This window comes from Anthonomus grandis, chromosome 9, assembly GCF_022605725.1.
Source record: "Anthonomus grandis grandis chromosome 9, icAntGran1.3, whole genome shotgun sequence".
NCBI lineage: Eukaryota > Metazoa > Arthropoda > Insecta > Coleoptera > Curculionidae > Anthonomus > Anthonomus grandis.
The window spans coordinates 22,584,544-22,605,989 of NC_065554.1; the positions used below are offsets into that span (position 1 = coordinate 22,584,544).

The 21,446-nt window shown below is 31.4% G+C and overlaps 1 long non-coding RNA gene across 1 annotated transcript in view; it reads left to right on the forward strand.

Moving 5' to 3' along the window:
• The first annotated feature begins 3,977 nt into the window (after nt 1–3,977).
• The window catches only part of LOC126740507 (uncharacterized), a 59,828-nt gene continuing 42,359 nt past the window's right edge, over nt 3,978–21,446 (forward strand). Inside the window, exon 1 of the long non-coding RNA XR_007661928.1 lies at nt 3,978–4,051. This is a non-coding gene — a long non-coding RNA (uncharacterized LOC126740507). The remainder of the gene's footprint in view (nt 4,052–21,446) is intronic.

Consider the following 21,446-nt stretch of genomic DNA (forward strand, 5'->3'; position numbering starts at 1 on the left):
TCTCCTAATATTTTTCCTAATAGCAACTTAAGCAAAGGGCAGAGGTCTTTGGACACTCATTACAAAATAAAGACACTAGTTTCGTTTTTTTACACGCTTATTTTGACTGTTTGGAAAGATTATATTCCTTCTCGTAGCATCCTATGTATCTTTTTCTTTTTTTTCTATTATCCTTCGTTTTGTTTGTTACTTCTTTTAAAAAGTAATCCCGTCACTAAAGCCTCTCTAAATTCTGGAATTTCAATTTTCTTTTTATTTGAAATTGATACAAAGGGCATTAACAACCGATGTTCCAAATAAGAATTCAAATGCCACTTAGTGGTACCACCTTATAGACCGGCGAAGTACTGAGAAGTAAGAGGCCATCTGATCAGATAAATCAATGCCTATTTCAAATTTATTATAAAACACAATGACCTCTGGCTTGTTATTATTTTCGCCCTTGTGATTTTTTTAATGTGTGTTTATTATATTGAGTGTATGTCTTGTAGTTATAAATCTAACTGATCTTTTATCCTTCCAATTACCAACAACTTTTCCATTATTTTCTTTTCCTTTAATTTGTCCTTTTTTAATTTTTTTCTCATCTAAAATGTCTTTAGGTACTCCTTTGACTTATTTCCGTAGTGTTCCAATATTGTGAGTTTTTCTGTCCAGTAAAATGTCTGTCAACTCTAGGTTATTATAGCACTTATCAGTTACTAGTGTTCGGCCGATATCAAGGTAATCTCTCATTAAATTTAATACAACTCTATTGCTACTGCGTCCTGCTGCCTATATCAAATTTTTGTCGTCAACAATCTATATATACATGGAGGAACCATGATCTTGGCTAGGCAAACAATTGAAACGATTTTTTGTAATATTGATAAGTATGATAATCTTCTGTTAAAAAATGTTTTTGAATTCTTTCTTTCTTTTTGTAAGCGTTTTAATTTATATATTCGTTGTGTTTATAGGCCACTTACAGGAGATATTGCTATGTTTTTGGACAAACTTGATTCTCTTTTATCCCAGCTGTCCCTACAGTCTAAGGTTATATTGGCTGGTGACTTTAATATCAACTACACTAATAAAACCTTGCTACGTACTTCTCTTTTAAGTATTTTAAATTCTTACGACTTGAAAAAGCACGTTGTTTCTCCCACACGAATAACTTCTTCATCTGCAACTACAATTGACTATTTCTGTACAAATTTTGATGACGTTTTATGCACAGTACTCCCATCTGGTATTTCCGACCATGAAGCTATTCTTGCTAAAATGCCATATAATACTGTATTATCTTCATCTCATTATATGGGAAGAATTTTCAGCAGGAGAAATTTCAATGCTTTTTCTGCTGCTACAGCTTCGGTAAATTGGAATGCACTTCTGAAACACTTACTTTATTTTTTCAAATTCTGTGTGATAAGATCAATCAGTGATTTCCTAAAATGAGGCTTAAAACTAAGAAACGAAAACCATGGGTTACAAAAGGCCTTAGAATTTCAGCTAAAAACATCCGTTTTTTGACTAAATTGTGCAAATATACCACAAATGAAAATATCCTTGTATATCATCAGAAATACCGTAGTCTGTACAGAAAGACAATTAAAGCAGCAAAATCTAATTATTATAGGGATCGCTTAAATATGTCATCAGATAGGCAAAGAGAGTGTTGGTCGATTATTAATGATTTTAGACATTGCCATAGAAAATTATCTGAACCGGAGTTAAGACCTGACATTTTAAACGACTATTATTGTAATATACCTAATATTTTGCTCAAGGGCATTCGTAGTAACATTGATCCCTTACACTATCTTCAACAAGTGTCGGTTGAGCATTCATTTTTCCTTCATCCTGTCGATCTTACCAAAGTAAAAAATGAAATCAAACGCCTAAAAAACCTTAAATCATCTGGAGCTGATGGGATATCGTCGAGGTTGTTACTCTTTCTGCCTGATTCAGCCTTAAATGCTTTAGTTTCTGCCATAAACAATTCTTTACATATTGGCATTTTTCCTTCATGTTTAAAAGAGGCAGTGGTTATCCCCCTTCATAAGGGTGGAAATTTGGATCAGCCTTGTAATTTCCGTCCCATTTCTATTATGTCTACCCTCTCTAAGATAGTTGCAAAAAGCAGAATTTTGTCCTTTTTACATCATAATGGCATTTTGTCTGCAAATCAGTTTGGATTTGAAGCCGGTAAAGGGACTCATGATGCTGTTTTTAGCTTTTTGGCGAGCGTCTATGTGTCCTTGAATTCTGGAGAGTCATCGGCGGCAGTGTTTTGTGATCTATCCAAAGCATTTGACTGTGTGGATCATGGAATACTGTTATTAAGCTCGATAAATATGGTTTTAGGGGCGTAGCGTTGCGATGGCTTAAGTCCTATCTATCAAATCGTACTCAGAAGGTTACACTGTCTGGGCGTTTGTCTGCTTCTAAATCCCTAAAATGCAGCGTTCCTCAGGGTTCAGTTTTGGGACCACTGTTATTTTTACTGTATGTGGATGACTTGAATTCATTGAAACTGCAGGGCAAGGTGGTTCAGTTTGCTGATGATACCACCATACTATGGAGCTAAAAAATGTTATACAACTTTTTTGTTGCAAATGGCTTGCATCATCTCTTAAAGTTTGGCGGTTTTTATAGTAGACACCCATATAAGGACGTCATAGAAAAGAAAATACAAATTCGTAACCTTTCCGAAATGCTAGAAGCTGATCTTCTAAAAATTTCCATGAAAGTGAAACGGTCCATTTTCCAATGAAAATCAACTACGAATAATATACACCACTTATAACTGAACATTAAATACTGGCCCCAATGGAAAAAAAAATACCTAAGAAATATATATGGTCATACTTATAATATCAAAGGGAAAAAGAGCGTAAAGAGGCTAGGCAACATTTTAAAATGGTTTCCACTTATGACGACAAATGCCTAACTAAACCACAACTATGTTTGGACTGTTTTAAGCATTTACATACTTTTACATACTCTCTCCTAATTTGTTTATACTTAGAAGTTTTACTATAGCTAATTGTATGCATAAAAACTTATTTTGGCTTATAAGAATATTAAAATCTTGATTTTTAGAATCAATATTGCTTAGTTTGTTCGTTGTTAGTTTATTATTATAAAAATTTCTTTATTTTCAAAATTCGCGAATGTTGGTCCCTGTTTGAATTTGACCAGGCCACATATACTTTTGAATACCCTACAAGCCGCGGTATAAAACCCTAATGCAAATCTCCGTTAACGTCATTCATAATGCTATAAAAACATATTTGAATGACGTGGCAGTCAACGTGTACCTTACCATAACTTTTGAAATATTTAAATCTGAACCGGAAAACATAAGTTTACTTATATCACCTTTCTTCCTTTTCTTCTTCTTGTTTTGCTTTTTCTACTTCTTTTACTCCCTCTACTTCTTCTCTTTCATCTCCTCTATCGTAAAGACGATTCAAATCGTAATTGTAATCTATGTACTTTCTTACTTTGTTCGCTATTAGAACAGTATAACCATCATTATTTTAATGATTTTTAAGACCCACGAAGAAGACGATGACAATAAAAACTTGACTCGAAAAAGTTTTTAACGACTTTATCTTACTAATTAACTTCACCCAATTTTTTCCTATAGGGCTTATTTAATATTTTTCCCTTAAGAGGGTGCCCCGTTGCACCCCCAACGGGCCGACCATCTGCCTCTAAGAAGTTATCATCAAAAGAAACCGGGGCGAGATTTCGAGAAAATTAAAGAAGTTGATATTAAAAATGTACAGAGATCCAAGAAACAAGGCGCGGAAAAGCGAAATAAAAAGAGGGCAGAACCTCCTACTCCATCTCGGATTCTATTATTACAACGAGGGCCAGGCAAGCGCGATCTTTTAATAAAATATTTTTTAGTTTCTTGAGTTCAAAGCAGAATTGAACATTATAAGGTGAATTTAGTTACCTTTGAAGCATCTGCTCGTGCACGAGTAGATTTCCCTTTGTTTTTCTAGCTTTTTTTTTTCTCAGCGAATAATGCAGTTGTAGCTGTAATAAGGTGCAGGTAAAACGGTCTTTTATTTAATAGCTTCTTTGCTATCTCCATTATTACCCTTTGTAAAAGACTTATTAGTTTAAACTATATTATATTCGTAAATTATTAATAACCAAAATCCAAACTTGCCCATTAGGAACTCATTTGCTGGAGAGGCTTTTCAACAAGTTTCCCAATTTTAATCCGCAATTTGGAGAATGGGACAGCCCGACAGAATCAAGGGGGAGGGGGAGGGATAACGGGGATACTGTAATAAACTAGTATACATTTTGACTGACAGCAAAAGCAGCCAAATCCCCCCCGTTGTAACGGCGATGGGCTTTCCTCTTTTGTTATAATCCTTTAATGGAAAATAACTGGCAACTGAACGTAGAATGACTGCCGGAATATGTATTTACTAGTGTACAGATAGAAATATTGAATTTTCTTTACAATTTATGTTTTATATAAAATAGAGTTATAATTAAACGTAGTTAAATATTATTATTTTTAATTCATTGTGATCGGAAACCAAACTTGGCAACCGGATATAATATTAATATATTTTGATTGTTTTGGAGTTTCCTGGTTTAGTAAGCATAGATATTAACTTCGTTAATTTAAATGGTACGTCCTATATGCGAGTGTCATAAATTTTTTGTGTTTTACAAAACGTTTTTTTAAATTTCTTTCTAAATGTTGAACTATAAAGTCAAATAAATGACACCTTTTATGGCCAATTTTAAGCCCTATACAGGGAGTCCCCATAAAGGTCTTTACCAGATCTTACCACATTTTCCTAAGATTAAAATACACTGATTTAAATCATTTTTCCTTAGTCCGAATTTGGTCCGATTCCGACCCACAGGACTGTAAAGTTAAAAGATAAAAATCGATTTTTTTCAAATTTATTAAAATTTTTTAACGTATTTTATATCGTTGTATTATAACGTAAATTTAAATTTAGGGGTTTTTAAGGATGCAAAACCCGAATATGGACACTTTTTTAACGGTGGCAATCAGAGGACGTCCTAGAGTGCACTGCTAATGGTTTTAAATAGCCATAACTTATTTCTCAATATAGTTTCCTACTTTTTTGTTAAAAACAATAATTTCCTCATCAATTTAAAGCAAAAAAGGACCCTTTGTTAGAACCCGCTTAAGTTAGGCGTAAAATAAAAATAATATAAAATAAAGGCGTAAATAACTTCATATCATAAAGAACTACAATCATAAAGTTCGATAATATACCTAAACATTTAAAAATTCCTAGGTCTACATACACATTTCACCACTCTGGAAAATTTTCAAATTGGCTTTTGTAAAAAATAAAAAACTACGCTAAATTCCCACAGAACACGTCATTTCCAGTGACTGAAAAATATAAGTAATTATTCCAAACGCCTGGAAAAGCTGATATTCCTAAAATTCCAGGATACTTTTAAAAAAATTACTTTGATACTTGTGGTGATATAAAAAATAATTCTTTATTTCACAAATTAATAAAAAAATTACGTTTTATATTTCCCATGTCTGGAAAACATAAAATGTTATTCCAAGCGTTTGCCAATAGCATATAAATATGTTTTTTTTTAATTCTTTTATAACATTTCGAAAAAATAGGTCATATGCCTGCATTGAATATAAAAGCTAATTTTCATTCTATTACTACACAAAAAAATACATTAGAAGCTCAAAAATTATGACAAATTTATAAAAACGTAAAAAAATAGGTAAATTATTGCAAATACCTGGAAGACATAAAATATTAGTTTGGTGAACACCATAATTAAACGTCCCCTTGTATAGCTAGTTTGACGTGTTTTTTTTTTTTTTTTTTTTTTTTTTTTTTTTAGTTAGGTTAAGTTATTAAGTTATTAAGTTATTAAGTTATTAAGTTATTAAGGGTAGATCGTTTTGAAATGAAAGAACTGTATATTTTGATGGATATTTCGATCTCTATAAAATCATTTTCAAGACTCTGAAAGATACAAAGAAACACAAATAAAGTCATACATATTGGCATAATTACAAACTTTACATTTTCAGAATAAACGTTTTTTTTTTACATCTTTGTCGAATGGAAAGTAATTTTTTATTTTATCATAAGTCTTTGTCACATTTTTTATTTAAGGTTGCTTAGCAATTTTAACAATATGACGTTTCCAGACTATTGAAGTAACCTTTACATTTACGTAATATTTTTGTGTTTTATTCTTTATATTTTTCAGATATTTACTTTTTTTTAGTATTTTTAGTTTACCTTCATGCATCTGATTAAATTTTTAATAAAATTCCAGAAGTCTTAGAATAATAAAATCAAGATTTCTTTTTGTTTTTATGGTATTGCAAATAATTTACCTATTTTTGAATTTTGAAATATTTTTAATATAATATCTAATAACATTTTTTATGTTTTTTTTTAATGAAGAATTTTTTAAAATTTTACTCGAAGCATCTCACAATGTTTTTAAAAATTGATTCAGGAATTTCAAAAATAGTAAGAATATTTTTTAGGCATCAAAAATAATTTCCGAATTTTAGGAATATTCTATTTTCCCGATTTTTGGAATAACTTTTTATGTTTTCTAGGTATTATAAATAATGTACATAATTTTTGTGTCTTTTGCAAATTTTTGATGATTGTTAGGTACTTTTTGTATTTTTTTGGAATGAAAAGTAATTTTCATTTCACTCTAGAGATTTGATGTATTTTTTTTAAGAAACTTTGGAAATTTTCACAATTACGTGTTGAACATATTATATTTGCAGATATTGGAAATTGTTTACGTAATTTCTTGTGTTTATACGATTTTTTTTATGATTTTTCAGGTATTAAATGCAAGTTTTTGTATTTTTCTGGAATTAAAGGCAATTTTTCATTTTACACTAAGCATTAGATTTGGCGTATTTTATATTAACTATTTGCTTACACATTTACCGATTTCATTTTTTTTGGTACCGTTGAATAGAGAATTTTACGCTGCTTACTATCATCTATCACACGATGGGGGTTCCCATTTAACATATTAAAGTGAGGTTAGCTGGAGGTGAGGAGGTGATTGACAGAACTTACATAATTGATAGTAAATACATAATTAAACGTCCCCCTGGATATCTAATTTGACGTTTCGTTTGACTATCAAACTGAGATCATAAGAAATAATTTATAAAAAAAGACATTATAATATAATATAATTAATAATTTCCAATACCAGGGAAACATTAAAAAATATTATAAATTAGTCTAAAGGCCGCGTAAAAGTAATATTTCTAAAATTCTAGTCAGTTATTTGATGTAAAATGAAAAATTGCTTTTCGTTCCAAAAAAACGTTAAAAATTATATTTATTACCTAAAAATTTGTACAAAAATACTTAATGGTAAAAATTAATTTTAATTGCCAAATTTTTTCTATAATTTCTAAAAACCCATCTTTTTCTTTCTTATAAATTAAAATAGTAAATACCAAAAATAATTGTCAAGTGTTGAAAAGGACTATTGAAATCTAATATTAAATATGGCTGATGATGGTCACCAAAAAACGAAACCTCGTGTTATCAATGTTAAATCACTATCAGGAGCAGTTACTATGAAAGCATAAGAAAAACGGCTATTAAACATGTCTTTTATTTCAAACTATGGCTCTAAATAATATCAGAAGAAAATTAATAGATTTGTTTAATTTTCGATTACTAATATATAAATTTTTAATTTTTAATAAATGTATTTTACTTGTTTATTAAAATCTAAACAGTTATCTTTTTATTATTAAAATATATAATAATATTCCTGATTTTCGTACGAGAGTTACGTATCTGATACAACACGCACTGCCTTAATGGAGGGATCCCTTAAAACACTTTCGATGTAATCCCTATTTGATAAAAATGCGCCAGTCACGCCATACTCAAAGTGAAGTGTTACGTTCATACTGTTATTTATAGTATTTAATTGCTTATCTTTTAGTAAAGTATGCTCCAGCCCTATTTAATAAATCTCTGTAAAATGTGAGTTCTCCATTAACTCAAAACCCACAAAAAAAATTGTTTACAAAACACACACACACACACACAGACACATTTGGACGATGCCCAAAAACCTTTTTGTCCCCCTCTCACAACAATTTCCTAATTGTTATCAAACACTTTATCTCTGATTGTTTGTTTTCTTGTAAATCCGGGGCTTTGTTATTAAAAATGTTTATTTAATTCCCCGAGTTAATGGACCGAATTCCAGTTAATTGATCAGTAGATAAATCAATGCGCTTTAAAATTTAAAACTACCGCGGCTCCGGCCTATGCCGGGAACCTTTTAAAATGTTTTTAGTTGATTTATCGTAAAAATGTTTTTATCTGTTGACTTTTATGTGAACGTATGACTTTTTCTGAGCAATAAAATTGAATGGATATAAAGAACAAGCCGTTAATCCGTCTTGTAAAGATTGTTTAACAAAAAAAAAAGATTTTTTTCCAAGAATTAATATACGAAAATTATTTCTGCATTAAAATCTCATTTATATGTTATTATTCTTTATTTACTAAAGAAACGGGATTAAATATTGAGGTGTGTGATAAATGCCAAATAGCGTGTTACCAAACTCGTCCAGATTCTTGATTCGATATGTAACTTTTGCATAATAAAACAAGTTTAGAAAAGTCTTTATATAGGCAAGTTAGAGTATAAATTAATGGGAAAAATCAGGCCATAAACATTATAATATTTTACTGTATTCATAAAAAATAGTTTTAAATATTGAGCATAACTAACTAGACTTTTTGATAATTCAGCGTTATTTTCCAGAGGTAGGAATTAGAAGGTAATGCAAGAACTTGTATGTACTATGATTCAGTGATAATCCAGAAGTCTAGGTATAAATGAAATAAATTAATTGGATTAGCTTATTACCCAACTACAAAGCCTATAAGTTAGATTTGGCAAGAAATAGATCTCTCAGAATTAAATACTTTCTAATAAGACAACAATTAGAGGCAGAAGGATATAGACTATGGAAATATGAATAAGGTCCGAGGGGGTATTCGGATCTATTACATCATCTAGTCATTTACATCTTAAATTTTTATATGAACGATAGAGTCTGAAGGTGAAGGCACCTAAGAAGAGAAACTTTTAGGGTTGAGTATTCAAGATACTATGGAAAGCTTTAGAAGGTCTTTAGTAAAATCCAGACCAATACAGCTGAGACCTATTTATAGAATTGGTAATTGATAAATTATTTCGAGTTAAGAGGAACTAGCTGATATGATAAATGCATTCATAAAATTTAAAGTTTAAGTATTTTTTGATAAGTAAAGCATTAAGAGATGAACGTATATAAATCAGTTTGATATGTTAAATTTTTGCTACATAGTTTATTGTAAACCTACTTCTAATCTATATTATGAGTGGGTACAATAAGTGATGATACCAAATGTAATATTATGCTTGAGTTTGAGAAAAGTACTTTAATCGAAAAACAGCGCCCATATCCCATGTTAGCCATTCATCGATTATTTTAACCTTGAAAAAAAATAAATTTTATTCCTATAAATTGATACCAACTCATGAACCAATGAAACATGATTTTGAGAGAAGAACGGATTTTGGTGAACAAATGATGGCAAAGTTAGATGCTAATGCGAACCAATCAGATAATGTTTTATTTTCTGATGAGTGCACCTTTAGACTTCATGGTCTTCAATTAACTTTGACAAACTTATATCCTGATCCAGCAAACTCACAAGTTCCAGCTAATATTATAGGGTTTCAGTAAGACGAAGCACCACTCCACTACCAAATCAACGTTCGGCAGTACCTTGTTGGAATATACAGGATTCAGGCCGCAATGAAAACACCAAGATTAATTTATTTAAGCTATTTATTTAAAGAACGAAATTAATCGATAAAATGTAATGATTATAAAACGGGCTCCGCGAGACAACTACTTTTTAACTTTATTTTTTAAAGGCGATGCTTACAGAAACAGAAACACAAACTGCCTAATAAATATTTTTTTAGAAAGCCACTTGCCAGGAAATCGAATACAAGCTCAGCAGATTTATTAATAGTGATGTAAGCTCTTGAGCCCAACACAAAAAAAAACTAATATATCGAACTTTTTATATTGGAATAACAACATACCTCAGCCTTATATTTCCAAATTGTTGGTCCGACGGAATGGCCCGCACGATCTCCTGATCTGACATCATTAGACTTTTTTTTATCATGGCACATTAACAATTTTAGATAAGAAAAGCCAGCTAATATGATAAATGCATGCATACAATTTAGAATTCAAGTATTTTTTGATCAGTAAAGCATTAAGAGTTAAACTCTTGCTACACAGTTTAGTGTAAACTTACTTCAAGGCTATATCATGAGTGGTTTCCTGAAACTCTCCTTTTCCTTTCCTCAGAAATGGATCTGAATCTTGTATTTAATTCTGGTAATCTAAAATATCTTAATTTACTCTGACTTTGCATCATCCAGTTCTACTCAAAGAAAAACGTGGAAATCATAATGGGTATCGTCTGCATAATGTCGATTTTATAACAGACAACCTGACTGATAATGATAATAGAGATGATAGGAATTAAAAGTGTTTAAAAACTCTTAAGATTATTATTTTTTAGTGTTGGTATAAGCAATATGAGAATTACTAGTTTTTTTGGAAAATTTATCCAAATATAGAAGATATACTTGTACATGTACTTGGGTACCTAAGAGGCAAATAAATGCAAATTCTGAAGATTTTTTGGCACGTTCTTGGTAATCCTTGTTGGAAGTTTATTTATGATGAAAAATTAATTTAATTCACACATAAATTAACGATAGAATTGGTGACAAATGTGGGGTGTGAAATAAACGTCAGTCAACTGGTCATTGATAAAGATCTTTAAAACAAGAAGAAATTTAAAACGAGGACTACTGCAGTGACACCCATAATAGAACCATTAATCGGTATTTTACCAAAGGAGGCTTAAGCCCTTCCAAATACTGAGCCAGCATTCTTCAATTGTTTTTGCTGGCTTATCGATCGGCAATCCATGAAAGCACCGGAAGCACCATCTCCCATGATCTGAAGTTTGATTGTCTACCAGGAACCAATGTTGCCGGGGAGGACTACATTATTAAGCTGCATAGAAAAATGAATGTTATTCATAGTCAAGCTCGCATTTTCATTCAAGATTTCAGCGATTGGAAGGACGCATATGATGTCAATGCCAAAGATCAGAGGTACCACCGTTTTAACCGATTGGCTCCTTATTATGGAAGCCACGAAGACGCTGAGCTGCTGCAAATCCAACCACAGCTGGACCCGACATTTGATGAATTCATGGTGGGAAAAGCGCAAACAGCATGGCCTGTGAAGTGCAGTAAGATCTGTTTACTGTTCCAGCTGAGTATGCTCTGGCACATTGTATGGCTGAGGATTTGCAAATATCTAGAAGGATAGCCCAGGTTTTCCACAGAAAGTTCGGAAAAAGTCAAGAACTACGTCGGTCTAACCCCCGAGTCTGACATGAACTTCAAAAAACTGATGAAGAGACTAGTAGAAAGATTTTCGCCTGGTTACCAAAGAGGCGTCATATCGGAAGCCAATCTATAAGGATATTTGGAGCGCTTTGTGTTCTCTAAAGGAGAAGTTGCTTGTCGAGGACCTAAAAAGCTTGGCAATTCCCAAGCTGGCATGCTCGATAACGTCGACTGGAGGATGATTTACAGCATGTAGACGTTATATTCAAGTGTTCAGTAATTAAAAGTGATGAACGCCATTAAAAACTAAATTCAGATAAATGAATTCAGTTGATAAGAATTTTTCCACGAGTAATGGATCAACAGCTCTATAATGTAAATAAATATTTAATTCCAAGATTCTGCTGTATAGCTTCCTGCAAAGCTACTTCTTATCCATGTTTTGATTGAATTTACTGTCAAAAACATTTGGCCTGGTAAGGCCAAGAGGACCATTCAAAGAAAAAGGCAGTATCGTCAGCATATCGTTAGGTTCATAGGAAGGAAGATCTTATACAAATATTTAGCGAAAACGGAGAGCCTTTAGAAATTCGATAGTTTAAGAGAAATTGGTTTCCTTTCACTTACTGATAGTGCGCTCTTGGTTTTATAGAAAATCTGATTTTTATGAATTTACTGAAAATCAATATAGGTTCTTCTAAATACGAAAATCTTAATGGTCATGGTTTCTAAAAAATCACCATTTTGGTTTGATCTGATGTTGATCACTAATGTCAATGGAACAGAACAGAGCAAATTTAATTCAATTCTTTGCATCAAGGTAATAAAAGTAATCTCTTGGATATTATCAGTTTCTTGAGAAAAAAGGTCACTCATAAAAAGATCAAAGGGGAATAGAAACAGAGAGCATTAAGGAATTCTCATGAGTTCTCTACAGTATATGATGATGATGTTTTCTAGAAAGTTTCAACTTGTATGGGAGGCAAATCTAATCTATTTCCTTTTAATGAAAAATATAGTGGCAACTAGCTTCTCATTAGTTTCCTAGATAAGGAAATCACTTATAAAAATATTACGGAGGAAAGAAGCCAATAAATAAACATTTACCAGTTGGGATATTCTAACATCAAGTTTGTAGCAAATCTAATCTTACTACTGTAAAAGAAGCATATGATGGTAATCTATCGTCTGCATAAAATCAGTTTCATGAATCAGAGGATCATTTATTAAAATATCAAAAAAAAAACGACAGGGCGCCTTAAGAAGCTCTTAAAGTAGCCTAATTGTACTAAGAAATGTTTTTTCTCTTAAATGCCTTAACAGTACTCTCAGTTTTCAAAAAACCACCACTTTGGTTTATTTGGGTGTTTACTACTAACAATATAAAGAAATAGAGTAAATTTAACTTGGTTCTTTGAATAAAAGAACGTGGTCATCTCCTGCATATTATTAGTTTTATAAGAGAGAGTATCACTCATAAAAATATGATAGAAGATAGGGATGGTGCAGTTTACTACAAAATTATCACCTGAATGGGAAGTAGATCCTTATCTATTTTCTTGTGATGCAGAATTATCTGTTTCGTAGACGAGAAGATCACCCATCAACATATTAAGGAGATGAAGAATTATTTAGATCTGGTGGATCCAAAAGATATGGATGTTCTCTCACTTCTCTCTAAGTGAGGCAGTTTTTAGTTTTTAAGGGAACAGACGTAATCTTGATTTGCCGTAAAATTGACCACCACTTGGGATATTCTAACATTATTTGCATAAAGTCAATTTTATCGTGATATCGTTATGAGTAAAAAGATCACTAGTCAAAAGATTGAATAGATGATGAACTATCTAGATAACTGATTCAGAAGATACTATATTCAGTGACTATCAATATATTATTCAATAGTAGATATTCAATAGTAATTAAGCTTCTTCATGCAAAGGATTTATTTATATCAAGGACGAAGGGAGTGATCATAGTATTAACATCTATATGTTAATACAATATAATGAGATATCGCTATGACAATAATAAAGAGAAAGAAAGACATAGGAAGAAAGCAGTTAAAGGGTTATGGTTATGTATAATATGAAATAATGAACTTGAGATGTCTTTAGAAAATTAAAAAGTACAATTTAAGGTGATGAAATTATTGAGATACTGAAAAATGAAGATCTTGAAGATTAGTCTATCAAAAAGAGCATCTCTAGTAATATTAGTAAAATGTAAAATATGTTGAAGATGAATAAATTCAATAAGTTACTAGGGCTATTGTTATTGAACGATACTAAGCAAAAGATCCAATATTTTCACATTTTCAAATTATTCTATGATTTCAGCTTGTATAGATCAAAAGTTCTTGTCCAAAAATTTAGGCTTGATGGTCCTCTCCTGATTATTATCAGTTTACCACTCATAAAAATATGGAAGAAGATAGTGATGACCAAGGGATTTCTTTTCCTCCAATAGATGACAATGATCATGAGTTTTCTAGAAAATTATCACTTAAATAGAAATCGGATCTAGTTCATTTCCTTGTCATTCAAAATGTACATCGGCATCGGCTGTGTATCGTTAGTTTCATAAAATAGAAGATTACTTATTAAGACATTATGGAGGTGAGGAACTGTCTAGGTATTTGGCCTGACTCATTCAAATGATACTGCCATTCCTTATCTTCTCCCTAAGTCAGGTAGTATTCTATTTTTAAGGAAACTGTCGTAATGTTGAAATGGATTTACCGTAAAATTGGCCACTCTTTGGGATAATCAAAAATAAAGTCCAAGGCGGATCTTATCTAGTCATATAGCAGCAGTGTCATCTGCATAAAATTAGTTTCATAAATAAAAGAATCATTTATCAAATTATAAAAAAAGTTTCATAGAACCTTTAGAAACTGTCAAAATAACTGACCTGGTTGGACCAAGAGACCTTGGTAGTACTAGAAAAAAACCGAGTAAATCAAATACAGTTCTTTGCATAGAGAAAAGTTTTCCTCTCGTGCATATTATCTGTTTTATGAGAAAGGAGATTTGTAATGAAGAAGGTGTTGCCTGCAGTATGGGTAAAAAGATCACTAATCAACTTATTAGTAGATGGAGAACTGTCTAGATAATAATTGAACCAAAAGATATTGGGAGTCTTTCTCTTTTTCCTAAATGCGGTAGTGCTCTGTTAGCTTTTAAAAAAATCGTCACTTTGATAGTATTGACCACTACTTAAGATTTTCTTTAGTAAGCTTTGTGGCGGATCTAATCTAGTTTCTTTCAAAAAGGTGAGTGGTGATAATTGTAGTGTCATCTGCCCATCAGTTTTCTGAATAACAGGATCCTTCTTCGAATTTTTTTTTATAGGGAGAAGGGTATATTTCTTTCAAGAACAAAAATGGTGATCATAATAATATCATTTATATATAATCTTTAGGCTAATGTGTGAAAAAATTGGTTATAACAATGATAAAAAGAAAAAAAGATAGAGGGAAGACGACTTTAAAGGACGGTAGCTATAATATGGTATGGGAAAATTAAGGCGTCTTCAGAGAATTAGAAAGTGCAATTGAAGGTGATCAAATATCTGAGAATGGATAGAAAAATACATTGAAGATGAGTAAATTCAATGTCCTTCGACGTCATTTTCATTTTTAGAATTATAGCTTAACTTTTAAAAATTAACGTTTATTCTATGATTTTATCTTATATAAATATTATTTAAAAATTGAAATTAGACTTCACATCTATTCCTGTAAATTATAAAGGGGTAATCTCTAAAAAAAATAATAATATGAAAATCCTAAGATAATTATTTTGTATTCAATTTAAATCATAATGTTTATCATTGTGGTCCAACTACTAAGGAATCTGATTAACATTAACTAAAAGACGTATCTTCAGTAGTTACCTTAAAAGAAAAATTAAATTAATTTTGTATTGAACTCGCTTCCTCAATATTTGAAATAAAATCAATTATCTTATTATTCAAAAGCATCACCACTGATATGGGATGGAATTTTTCTAATAAACCCGATATCCCTCTCTTTAATTTTTCTCTCACAAACCAATTTATTAAAATAATTAAAAGTGTGAAACTTTTCCGGCCAGACTGCCAGCCTGACACTTCTCTTAATTACAGAAATGCAGCTAAAAATCCATCCATTAATTGAAGAGGAAAATATAATATTTTTTCCTGACAAGTAGTGTCCGGTAGTTAAAAATATTCTACCGTAAGAGTATATGATATATTAGTTTTTTCTTTTGAATAAACTGGTCTGGAGACCGGTGATTTATTATTAAAAATGTTTGAAAAGCGTTTTGGTAATTTACTAGGGACGACAGTCGCAGGAATTTTTGATAATTAGAAAAGATATATGGAGATCGCTTCGGTTGTACCTTTATTTTTTTGGATATAAATTCACTCACTATGAGTTACGACATTTAAATTTATTATCGCTTCACAAGTTATTAAGCAGAATGAAATATAGGTTTGCCTCAAGTCGAATTATCTCTTCCAGCACGTCGGAAGAATCGTTAACGCATCTCCTTCGTGCAACTTTTTAAATAGCAAAAAAAAAGCCCAACATTCTTCACATGCTAAATAAATTAATACACAAATTCCAAGCAATTGCGCCTAGTGCAACACACAATGAACCCGACAGCACCTGACGCAAATCGTGAGAACCATAGACGCACGTTTAAGGGGGAGCAAGGGGGACCTTGACCCCCTGATAGCCCCAGGGGCCGTAGAGATGTCCGAGCCTTCCTCGTATACTCATATACGTCCGACGGCGGATTTTTTTTATTAGTGTCCGCTGCATATGATCGCGGAGAGAATGGATTTTGTACCACTGGTTTTAATAGGAAGTAGAAACATCGAAGTTTTTTGGTCTAATATTTTAAACATTTATTGTATTTATTAAAAAAATATAGGCTTAGTGCTATTTCAAAATCCGAATTAAAAAAGTGGATAAAGGATTTAAAAATTTATATACCTTTCAAAATATAATTCACTTTTTGACTGTCAACGTGTGCGTTCTAAAAACGAAAATCCACTGAAATTGCACTCTTTGAAAGCTTGAATCAAATTTAATGTCAGCTTGACATGAAACGGTTTATTGTTGGCATTAATTGTGATCTATCCAAGGCCTTCAATGTTGTCAACAAGGTCATAAACTAGAATATTTTAGCATCCGAGGACCTTTGAATTTGTTTATATCTCATTTATCTGACAGGCGCCAATTTGTCCAAATAACAACCAAATCAAGAACGATTCTTATATTATTATTATCATTCTTATTTTAGTTTTTTCACAATTTAAAATAATGGAGGTCACATCCATTTAAGTTATGCCTTAAAAACCCGTTATGTAAAAATTCAATAAATCAAACTATTATTTTTTAAATTATAAGAATCGATGTCGAATATGTTGGACTAATGTTTATAACTGTAGAATTAGTAACGCCAAGGGTATTTAGCCTGAAAACTGCCATGTAGAGAAACTTTTTATTTTAAAATTAATTAATCAAATGTATCTCTTATCAACAATCAATAATATCCAGAAATAGCAGTTTATATAAAACAGAAGGGTGATTTTCATTGTTGTTATCTGTTGAAAAACAACTTGCAACAGCATCAACTTTATCGAAAATTCTGTCAGTATCTGCTACTTCAATTTTCAATTCTTCACATTTAATAAATAGTGCAATGAGAACTTTTCTATTTCATTTTTACCTTTGTAGAAATTCAGGTTAAAAATCTGAAATATTAAATACAAAGTGTCCCAAGGCGAAATACTCTCACTTTTGTTTTTTTTATTATTTTGCAATAGTTTAAATAATTCTATAATATACTATTATAGAATTTATCAGCTTTTGCAAATATTGACTCATCCATATTTTCAGAATGGTGTATTATGAACCTCCAAAAATAAGCCCTTATCAGTTTTGGAAATCCATCGCAAACCTAAATCATAGACTATTATAAATGTACAATCGATTATTTGACAATCGGTCATTGATTATCAGTCATATCGATTATTTAACCAATAATAAATAGGCCTTCTTGTGTTTTGCGGTATATAAACTTAAAAAAGAGGTAAAATTAAACGCAATTCTTCTTTATGTGCATGCAAATGTGATGAGCGGACTCTCTTACGCTATTATAGTGTGGGATCATCCTTTGAGAATAATAGACTACTTCTATTGCAAAAACTGATGGCTGATGGACTCATACCGCTCCCTTATTTTTTAAGTTCAATGTAATATCAATCTTCTCGCTATATTTCTATAAATTACTGATGTTCTTTAGAAAACATAAAAACTATTTTAAGAATATTGCTAATTTCAATAAGGGAATTCAGACTCCTAAATTAGACCTCAGCATTCCTCCATACACCAGTACCATGTTTGAGACTTCACCAATGTTCGTGTAATTAAAGTATATAAAGTATTTGCCTCTAACGAATTTTTGGCAATCACTATATATACAGTACATGGATTTTACGGTTTTGGGAAAAAAATTAAATGAAATAAAAAAAGGTTTCTTGGTAGTTCATAGCTTTTGACCACAAAAAACAGCTTTTGACCACACTAAATTCAACCTCCTGGGACACTACCTTAACAGCATAACAATTTGATGCTAGTTATTGCTTAGTGGCCTAATATGGCTTTCAAATTTTAATTTATTATCTATGCTTATTCCCAAAAATGTATTTTCACTCAAATTTTTTGTACTTCATCACTTGTACCCAATACTTTACTTAAACTGCATTTAAAATGTATAATACTGGTTTTGGCAATATTTAGAGTTAATTTATTACAGTCACACCATTTTTTTATCACAGCAATGTCCCTATTTATGCTTTCATTTAGATTTGCAGCATTAATATCATGCCACAGCACTGTTGCATCATCTGCAAATTGAGTAAAATTACCTCTGATCTTTAGACTTGCCATGTCATTTATGTACAGTAAAAATAAAATCGGACCTAACACTGATCCCTGGGGGACACCATGTATGACAAATTGACAGTCTGTCACCTATATCTTAAATATGAACCAAACCATTGAAGAGACAGCCCTCTAAGTCCGTACCGCTCAAGCTTCCACAGCAGCACTTTATGATCAACACAATCAAATGCCTTAGTCAGATCACAGAATACCGCTGCAACAAGCTCCCCACTATTGAGTCCCAGATATAAAGAATCTAAAAATAAAAAAATGGCATCCAATGCTCCTGAAACCCAAACTGCTCACTCAGAATTATATTTTTTGCATCAGATATGATACCATGCGGATTTGTACTAATTTTTCAATAATTTTGGACAGGGTTGAGATCAATGCTATGGGTCTATAATTAGAGGGAGTTTCAGGATCAGCACCCTTATGCAAGGGAATTACTCTTGCTATCTTTAGATATTCTGGAAATATGCCTGCTGAAAAAGACTGATTTATGGCACTTACCAAAGTATCTAATGCAGCATCAGAAATATTTAAGAAGTGCTGCCCAGTTATTCCATCATAATCCGAAGATTTTTTTTTTTAATTTCTCTTAAAGTTGATTTCAGTTCTACAAGATCAACAGGTAAGAAAAAAAATTAATTTGACTCACCTTGGTAATCAAAGTATTGATGAAAATCACAAAAATTTGGAATTTTACTAAGTTCCTACCAATAGTGCAGTAAAATTCATTCAATTGATTAGGTTCTATATTCGATCCTAGGGATGAAACATTCCTTTGCTTCCCTCTCAGTTCATTGACCACTTTCCAGGTTTCTCTCTGAGTCTCTCTTTTTTGAGATAATTATTTTTAGCTTTCTTAATAACTGCTCTATACTCTGACAAAACTTGTTAATTATAAAAAATTTGCGAATATAGTGGAGTGATTTGAGATTTCTTGCAGATTCCTTTATTCCCTTAGTAATCCAATTTTTTCCAGATTTTTTCTTTATGCATTATTGAAGATCTCACATAACATTTTGTGAAAGGATTCTAAGGAATCAGGAGTATAGTCATAATGCTCTGCCAGTCGCACAAGCAACTTAGTTGCAAGAATCTACTATAATTTGTCCTGCTATAAATTCTAGTAAAAGAAGTAAAATTACTAGAACTAGATGACTGTTCTTATTAAGTAATACGGATTGTGACAGAAAACTATTTAAATATGATACCTTATAAAGAAATGTTCAGATAATGACATGTTTAATAAAAAATAGATCAATAAAGAAAAGAGATGTGAGATGTTGAGACCCTAGCTACACAGGCAGAAGCAGTGAGTGAAAAAAATCATAAATACGATTTTTTAATGAGGCAATTAATCATTCAATTAAGATTCGATGGTGCAAGATACGTCTATCCAAGAAAAATGACCTTGTACAAGTGTGCCTGACCGATGCCGTAGCGTTGACCATCAAATCATCCTTGCGGTCGGCGTGGGTGCGTGCACGGTCAGGGTGATTTTCGCAGCTGCCCATATTTTTTACCCTTTCCTTCTCATCCTCCTTCGTGCAGCAGTATTACACACACAAACACACTAGCCGCTGGCTGGCAGATTTATTCTGTTATATAAGGCTCGTAATGGTCCCGTGTGGGTGTCAAAGGTACGATTTATATTTAGCCATAAGAGCATGAAGCGAGCGTCTTATCTTGCCTTATAAATTTTCAGTTTCTGCGGAACTGCGAGGGGTCGATACGACCGGGGAAGTTTCACTGACCTGGTCTATATTTTATTTAATGCGGTGAATTGTAAATCATATTTTTATTAGGGGTCTTTGATTTATATTAATTCCTGGCCGACTTTTATAGGCAATGCTGATAGGGATGTATTTTTATCAAACTAGTACCTATGTATATATCTCCGTGTACTAGTCACCTTTAAACAATATTAATACTTAAATTCAATGAAACGAAGAAAAATACTTTCGCCAGCATCTGATGCATAACAAATTCAATTCAGTTTAAATTTAAAAAAAAATTTACAAGAAAAAAAACAAAAGTTACTATACTTTATAATAATATTATATAGATCTTGATTTTAATAATAATAATAATAATAATAATAATAATTCGTTTATTAGGACCAACAATATTAACCAAAAATACAGAAATTTCAATGCAATATGTCCTAAAAGGCTCCTCAGACACCTTACAATAGAAGTGTTGTAAGGCACTGCTTAAGCCCAAACACAAATAAATTAAAACTTTTACATTTTTAAATATTTAGAATCTAAGGTAATCATTACAAAATAAGGTAGAGTAACAAAATTGAAATAAACATAATTAAAAATAAATGCAAAATACAAAAATACATAATGGCCAAAGCAAACACATAATTTAAAATCATAGAACCATAAAATACTTAGAATAAGTTTAAAATGTAAAACAGAAATACAGAGATAAAAATAGAAACACAAAGCAAAAACAGCAAACAACAACACAAGAAATCAAAAAGAAAAAAAAAGAAAAAAAAATACAATAACACGTAATTTAAAAACCGTTTTTCAAGAAATCACAGCTATTTAAGAGATCCAGTTAGACAAGCTTACCCCTATAATTCAGTTAGAGCCTATTTGTTCAACAATCAGAATTTGTTTAAGTCGTTTTTTAAAGTTCAACAGCGAAGTGTTTGAAAATGACGGTGAAAATAGGTTTATAGTTTTAGCCGCACAATATGAAAATGATCTATTAAATATTTCTTTTCGATGTCTAGGTATGGACACTTTATCATTAAAACGCAAAGGTCGATTACAAGCATCAACTCTAAATTCAAGTTTCTCAAAAAGATATCCTGGTTTTTTTGTTTTAAGAATTTTAAAGCAAAATGTATTCATGTGTAGTTTTCTACGATTGTACATGTTAAGCCATTTTGATTTACGTAAAAACGGTGAAATGTTTTCGTGTCTACGGACGCCATAAGTTAAACGTAAACATGAATTTTGTACTTTTTGAATCCTTCTAGATT